The 7,420-nt window shown below is 44.8% G+C and overlaps 1 long non-coding RNA gene across 1 annotated transcript in view; it reads left to right on the top strand.

The window, feature by feature from the left end:
• The first annotated feature begins 5,867 nt into the window (after nt 1-5,867).
• The window catches only part of LOC137327548 (uncharacterized), a 91,026-nt gene continuing 89,473 nt past the window's right edge, over nt 5,868-7,420 (top strand). Inside the window, exon 1 of the long non-coding RNA XR_010964496.1 lies at nt 5,868-5,934. This is a non-coding gene — a long non-coding RNA (uncharacterized lncRNA). The remainder of the gene's footprint in view (nt 5,935-7,420) is intronic.

Raw genomic sequence — 7,420 nt, 5'->3', positions numbered from 1 at the left:
AATGGGGTACCGCAGGGATCAGTGCTTGGGCCCCAGCTATTCACAATATATATCAATGATTTGGATGAGGGAACCAAACGTAATATTTCCAAGTTTGCTGACGACACAAAACTAGGTGGGATTGTGAGTTGTGAGGAAGATGCAAAGAGGCTTCAAGGCGATTTAGACAAGTTCAGCGAGTGGGCAAATATATGGCAGATGCAGTATAATGTGGATAAATGTGAAGTTATCCACTTCGGAAGGAAAAACAGAAAGGCACAGTATTACTTAAATGGTGATAGATTGGGAAATGTTGATCTACAAAGGGATCTGTGTGTTCTTGTACACCAGTCATTGAAAGCAAACATGCAGGTGCAGCAAGCAGTTAGGAAGGCAAATAGTATGTTGGCCTTTATTGCAGGAGGATTTGAGTACAGGAGCAAGGATGTCTTACTGCAGTTATACAGGACCTTGGTGAGACCAAACCTGGAGTATTGTGTGCAGTTTTGGTCTCCTTACCTAAGAAAGGATATACTTGCCATAGAGGGAGTGCAGCAAAGGTTCACCAGACTGATTCCTGGAACGACAGGACTGTCGTATCAGAAGAGAGTGGGTCGACTCAGCCTGTATTCACACGAGTTTAGAAGAATGAGAGGGGATCTCATTGAAACGTCTAAAATTCTGACAGGGCTCGACAGACTGGATGCAGGGAGGATTTTTCCCCTGGCTGGGGGGGGTGGGCGGGGGTCCAGAACGAGGGGTCACAGTCTCAGGGTACGGGGTAGGACATTTAGGACTGAGATGAGGAGAAATTTCTTCACTCAGAGGGTGGTGAACCTGTGGAATTCTCTACCACAGAAGCCTGTGGAGGCTAAGTCACTGAATATATTTAAGAAGGAGCTAGATAGATTTCTAACACAAAAGGCATCAAGGGGTATGGGGAGAGAGCGGGAATATGGTATTGAGATAGAGGATCAGCCATGATCATATTGAATGGCGGAGCAGGCTTGAAGGGCCGAAGGGCCTACTCCTGCTCCTATTTTCTATGTTTCTATGTAAGTGGCAACAGCAGAACCATTATCAGCACCTGCTGTCCGAAAAAAATGGGAGCAGTGGTTATGATAGGAAGTTATTGAAATCAATGTTGAGGTTGGAAGGTTGTAAAGTGCCTATTCGAAAGATGAAATACTGTTCCTCGAGCTACCGTTGGGTTTCATTGGAACAGTGTAGGAGGCCAAGGACAGAGAGCTCAGAGTGGGATGGAGAATTAAAATGGCAAGCGATCGGAAGATCAGGGTCACACTTGCGGACTGAACAAAGGTGTTCAGCAAAGCGATCACCCAATCTGCGTTTGGTCTCCCTAATGTAGAGGCCGCATCATGAGCAGCGTATACAGTATACTAAATTGAAACAAGTATAAGTAAATCACTGTTTCACCTGGAAGCAGTGTTTGGGGCCCTGAACGGTAGGAAGGGAGGAAGTGAAAGGGCAGGTGTTGCATCTCCTGCGCTCGCACGGGAAAGTGCCGTGGGAAGAAGAGCGTGTGTTGGGGGTGATGGAAGAGTGGACCAGGGTGTCGCAGAGGGAACGGTCCCTTTGGAATGCTGAAAGGGGAGGGGAAGGGAAGATGTGTTTGGTGGTGGGATCGCGCTGCAGGTGGCAGGAATGGTGGAGGATGATACATTGAATGTTGGGGTTGGTGGGGTGGAAGGTGAGGACAAGGGGGATCCTATCACAGTTCTGGGAGGGAGGGGAAGGAGTGAGGGCAGAAGTGCAGGAAATGTGACGGACACAGTCGAGGGCCCTGGCAACTACAGAGGATTCCCCTCTGCATTAGCTCACTGAGCCGTCAGGAAGTCCTTTGTGCTTGTTTTCATTGAAGAAAACAGATTGAGAGGGGGCAAGATCTTTAAAATGATGGGATGCATGGATAATGTACCATAAAAAGGTTATTTAACTTAGACTATGGTTGCAGAACTAGAGGACTTAATTACAAAATTAATAACCAAGCTAAAATAGAATAATTTTTCCACCACAAAGTCGTGAATGTTTGGAGCAAAAACAGTTGTCTTTAATTTTTTTTTAAAAAAGCTGGATAGCTATGTCTTTAAGAACCTAAGGATAGGATAGTGGAACACAATGGCGTGCGTGTGCTGCAGGGACTGCGGATGTGTAATCTGCAGCGTGAATTTGGCCAAAATTGAATAGTGTGGGTTTTAAAGTTTGATTAATATTTTGGCATTTTGTTTTGTGGAAAACTTCAGCGTTTTATAGTCTTGAAAGTTTCTATGGAGTTAGTCATCACCCTCAGGAGACTGAGTACATGGTTGGTGGAGAGTATAGGCTCGATAAGCGAAAGGCCTTTTCTTGCTCACACTTTATTGAATTCCTAATTTTGGGATTCATTTCCACAAAGAGAGAGCTGTACCTAATACTTCCTGTACTATGGACTACGAGGTTTTCATTTTCACATCGTTCACCTGACGAAGGAGGAAGCCTCCGAAAGCTTGTGAATTTAAAATAAAATTGCTGGACTATAACTTGGTGTTGTAAAATTGTTTACAATTCCTGTACTATGACAGGACACTCACCGTCACTTATAGCACGTTACAACATTTCAGGTGGCTCCGTGAGGCTCCAAACTACTCTGGAGGTATAACATTCATTCCTGGGACACTTGAAAGGTGTAACACAGACCCTAGACCAACGATTAAAACTGGACTTTTTTCAATAGTCCCTCCAGACAGTTTTCCAGTCAAAACTAGTCAGTTCACTTCCTCAGTTTGAACTGAACCAAAATTTAACTCGTCACATGCTTAGTAAGTATGGGTTCAGTCAGGAAATATCAGACTAAAGTAAACTGGACTTCTGCAAGTAGCAAGTTTGTTTGGCTGGGATCCTTTATTGATATCATTGGAGCAGGTTTCATTTGCTGTAAAAATAGAATAAGCTGTGGGAATGATTTAGCTATTTATCTTGCCGTACACAATGGGCCAGAATTTGCTGTAGCAGGTCATCTAATGGCATTTGGCGTTAGTTAGACTTGCCCCTGCACCCTTCCGCTCAAAACATTTTTGCCCACAAAATTACTGAAAGTGGGAGCTGATAATGGTGCTGCGAGGGAAACAGGGCATCTGGGACCTCAGTGAACAGGGCGACCAACTGTGCATCTCCTTAACCAAGACATTTAAGGATTGGGAAATAAACACAGGAAGGAATGAGAACGAGGATGAATTAAAGGGGGTGAATTCAATGTCAAATCAGGTACAAAAAGAGAAATAAAGAAAGGGAATGAAAGATTGCATTAAGAGAGAGAGAAAAAAGAGACAGAAAGGAAAAGTAAGAAAAAAATTACATTTAAAATTTAACATTTTTGAAATCGCCCCCAAAAATTCAAAACCTGAGGGAATGAGGCTCCACACTTGTAATAGTTAATTTTTAGTGCCAGAGAGGTTCATTGGCAGTCATTAACACTTATCACTTCATTAAAAGGGTACTTATGCTTGTAATGGCAAGACTTAACGTTCTGTGGTGAGTTCAATGGGCAATTAATGGGCAAATCCAGCAAGTTCCTAAAACAAAATGGGGAGGCTAAGGGCAAGATGCCGTTTTCGCAAAGCTAACGGTGGAGTGGCGCGGCTTGGACAGCAACTTTTGGATATTCACATTTAACGGCGCATCTGCCCCTCATCTAAAGTTGCTCTACCATTTACCCATCAATAACAACGAGTGCCATTAGCCTTGCCGTTATTTTGACAGCAAATTCTAGTCCAATCTATTTTTCTGTTGTTAAAACCATTAAATGGGAGATTTGCTTTGTGTGCAGAAACACAGAAAATCTCATATTCCTGCCACCTCTACATGTCAAGTCCCCGTCAAGATATCTGGCGCAGAAGACAAAACTGTCAACAGATTTTTATTTTGCTACTTCTACATAAGGTAAATATGTAAAGGGAAGGTCTACTGAGTATTCTATGGCCTTTTCTTTCCTCAACTTTGATCCTAATTGTATGGAAAATTAAAAATTAGAATGTTGAAAGATAACTGCTCTGGGCTGCAGATATAAGAGATGGTCAATTGGGACCTTTCCCATAAAGGGAATGACTTTGGTTTCCATGTTTTTTGGCTCATGAACTATCTTAAGTAGAAAGTCTGCTGTAACAATGATTTCAATAACTTCAGATCATAACCACTGCTCCCATTTTTTCGGACAGCAGGTGCTGGTAATGGTTCTGCTGTTGCCATTTACAGCTCCTCCAGGCCCATCTTTTGTTTCTTAACCTCTCCCAGTACCACCCTCCCTGCCTAGCACCATCATCCCTTTTGTCATTTAATCACTCTTGCCCTTCACCCTATCACAGACCTTCCCTTTTGTTCTCTCCTCACCCACTTTCCCTGGCTCTGTACTTGCTTAAAGACTGTTAAATCGTTAACTTCTTCCAGTTCTGACGAAAGGTCGTTGACCTGAAACGTTAACTCTGTTTCTTTTTCCACAGATGCTGCCTGACTTGCTGAGTTTTTCCAGCATTTCCTGTTTTTATTGCTGTAATGAGGTCCAGCTTAGCCAGTCTGATCTCACATCAGGCATAGTGTAGTCGCATTTCAAATTGAGTATAAGTATGGCTGGCACTACTCTGTGCCATATCCACACTAGGGAATCACAAAGGAAATGGTCAGTTCACCCAATTATTTCATTTACATGACTATTACAGCCATTTTTTTCATTTTAAACTAGAATTCTTCATAACTGAATTTTTTCTACCCCACTTACATTATTTGGTTAAATTCTGTCCCCATCTCAACCACAAATCGCAGCCCCCTCCCACCACAACCACCCCCACCACAAATCGCAGCCCCCTCCCACCACAACCACCCCCCACCCCCACCACAAATCGCAGCCCCCTCCCACCACAACCCCCCCCCACCCCCACCACAAATCGCAGCCCCCTCCCACCACAACCCCCCCCCACCCCCACCACAAATTGCAGCAATCCTGCTTCCAGCCCTCTGCCAATGATATTCTATAAACAGGTGGTAAGAGGTGCACAAAAGCTCCCTTAAATGACTGGATCCTCATTCTTTGTTCACTCTCTAGTAGAAGCACCTAGCCGCTGCTCAGTGTCTACCCCAACAGTCAAGCCAAGATCCCATATACAAAATTGCAGCCCTGAAGTTACGCTTGAGCTTGTTACATGCTTGTTTTTAAATGTTTATGCACCTTAACATATTTAATTATGTCAATAAAATGTACAATTTGCAGAAATAACTATTGGTTGGGACGTTTTACTGGGTTAAATGCAAATTGTTGTCATTGGTGCATTGTTGAAATGGTTTTGCATAATTTGGAAAAATGGTTCATTTTGCGAGTTTGGTCGTAAGGTTGTTGATGATAATTCTGGGGTCCCAGCTCCGCCACTGGAAGAGCAGTCTAATGCGACTCTGGACCACTCGTATTTAATGATGAAGGGTGTGCGGACAACACAGTGAACTGCTGAGAGTTTGGTAAGTGTAGGAGTTTAAGGGTTAATCTCTTTAAAATCTAGTGTATATTGCTTTCAACTGTTTAAGTTCAATTGCTATCAACTGTTTAAGTTCAATTTTAAAGTTTAATTTTTTAAGTTTCTGTCAGGCTTCAGCAGAGAGAGCTGCTGTAGTAAGTTAATTGGTGAGCTAGATTAAACTGGTACCTGAAGGTGGGGCAGGCCTGACTCATCTGAGTCACAAACTGCAGAAATACAGGGACCCATCAGTGCGACAGCACTGAGTGCGGCAGGACAGAGTGATCTGCTGAGAGTTTGGTAAGTGTGGGAGTTGGGGGAAGGAGGTGCTGCTTTGCCTTGCTTTTCCTAACTTTTTCCACAGAGCGGCAGTGGACCTGAGCGTAGAAGACTGAGAGTGGGGCATAAAAGCAGCAGCAGACCTGCAACAAGAGAAAACTACTGTGCAACATCACAGGTGAGGCAGGAGAGTCCGAGAGGTGAGCACAGTATAAAAGGAGAGACCTAGAGCGGGAGGAGAGTCTGAGAGTCGAGGGCAAGTCATGGCAGCACAACTCGCACCCGTGATATGCTCCTCCTGCACTATGTGAGAAGTCATGGACACTACCAGTGTCCCTGGCGACCATGTGTGCAGGAAGTGTGTCCAGCTGCAGCTACTGGCTAACCGCATTTCGGAGCTGGAGCTGCGGGTGGATTCACTTTGGAGCATCCGCGATGCTGAGACTATCGTGGATAGCACGTTCAGTGAGGTGGTCACACCGCAGGTAAAGATTACGCAGGCAGAGAGGAAATGGGTGACCGCCAGGCAGAGTAAAAGGACTAGGCAGGTAGAGCAGGGGTCCCCTGGGGCCATCTCCCTCTCAAACAGATATTCTGCTTTGGATACTGTTGGGGGAGATGGCTTATCAGGGGAAAGCAGCAAGAGCCAAGTTCGTGGCACCACGGGTGGCTCTGCTGCACAGGAGGGGAGGAAGAACAGTGGCAGGGCTATAGTGATAGGGGATTCAATTGTAAGGGGAACAGATAGGCGTTTCTGCGGCCGCAAACGTGACTCCAGGATGGTATGTTGCCTCCCTGCAGGGCATTCTGGAGGGGGAGGGTGAACAGCCAGTAGTCGTGGTCCATATTGGTACCAACAACATAGATAAAAAAAGGGATGAGGTCCTGCAAGGTGAATTTAAGGAGTTAGGAGATAAATTAAAAAGCAGGACTTCAAATGTAGTGATCTCAGGATTACTACCGATGTCACGTGCTAGTGAGTATAGGAACAGGAGAATAGACCGGATGAATGCGTGGCTGCAGGGATGGTAAAGGAGGGAGGGATTTAGATTCCTGGGACATTGGGACCGGTTCTGGGGAAGGTGGGACCTGTACAAGCAGGACGGGTTATACCCGAGCAGGACTGGGACCAATGTCCTCGCGGGGGTGTTTGCTAGTGCTGTTGGGGAAGATTTAAACTAGAGTGGCAGGGGGATGGGAACCTGAGCGGGGAATCATAAGGGAGTAAAGTTGAGAGCAGCCAGAGAGGGGAAGACCCAGGGAAATTTACAACACAAATAGTACAAATAGTTGTTCAAGAACAAGTGAAAGGGAAAAGCGTAGAGCAGCGGAAAGAAAGTGTACTTTAGGCACGACAGATAAAATAAAAACTAGAAGGCATAAGGCGATTAACCCAGCATCAAAGCTGAAGGTCAGGCTAGGGTGTGTGGCCCAACTAAGAGTTCTATATACAAATGCACGGAGTATAAGGAATAAATTAAATGAACTACAGGTTCAAATTCAAATTGGAGGGTATGACATGATAGCTATTACTGAGACATGGCTGCAGGATGGTCAGGATTGGGAACTAATTATACCAGGTTATAAGGTCTACAGGAGAGATAGGGAAAATGGAAGAGGGGGAGGAATAGCCTTAATGATTAGAGATGAAATCACTTCAATGA

The sequence above is a fragment of the Heptranchias perlo genome, chromosome 1 (genome assembly GCF_035084215.1).
Source record: "Heptranchias perlo isolate sHepPer1 chromosome 1, sHepPer1.hap1, whole genome shotgun sequence".
Taxonomy (NCBI): Eukaryota; Metazoa; Chordata; class Chondrichthyes; order Hexanchiformes; family Hexanchidae; genus Heptranchias; species Heptranchias perlo.
The sequence above is the reverse complement of the archived record's forward strand: the minus strand, read 5'-3'. Positions and strand labels throughout refer to the sequence as shown.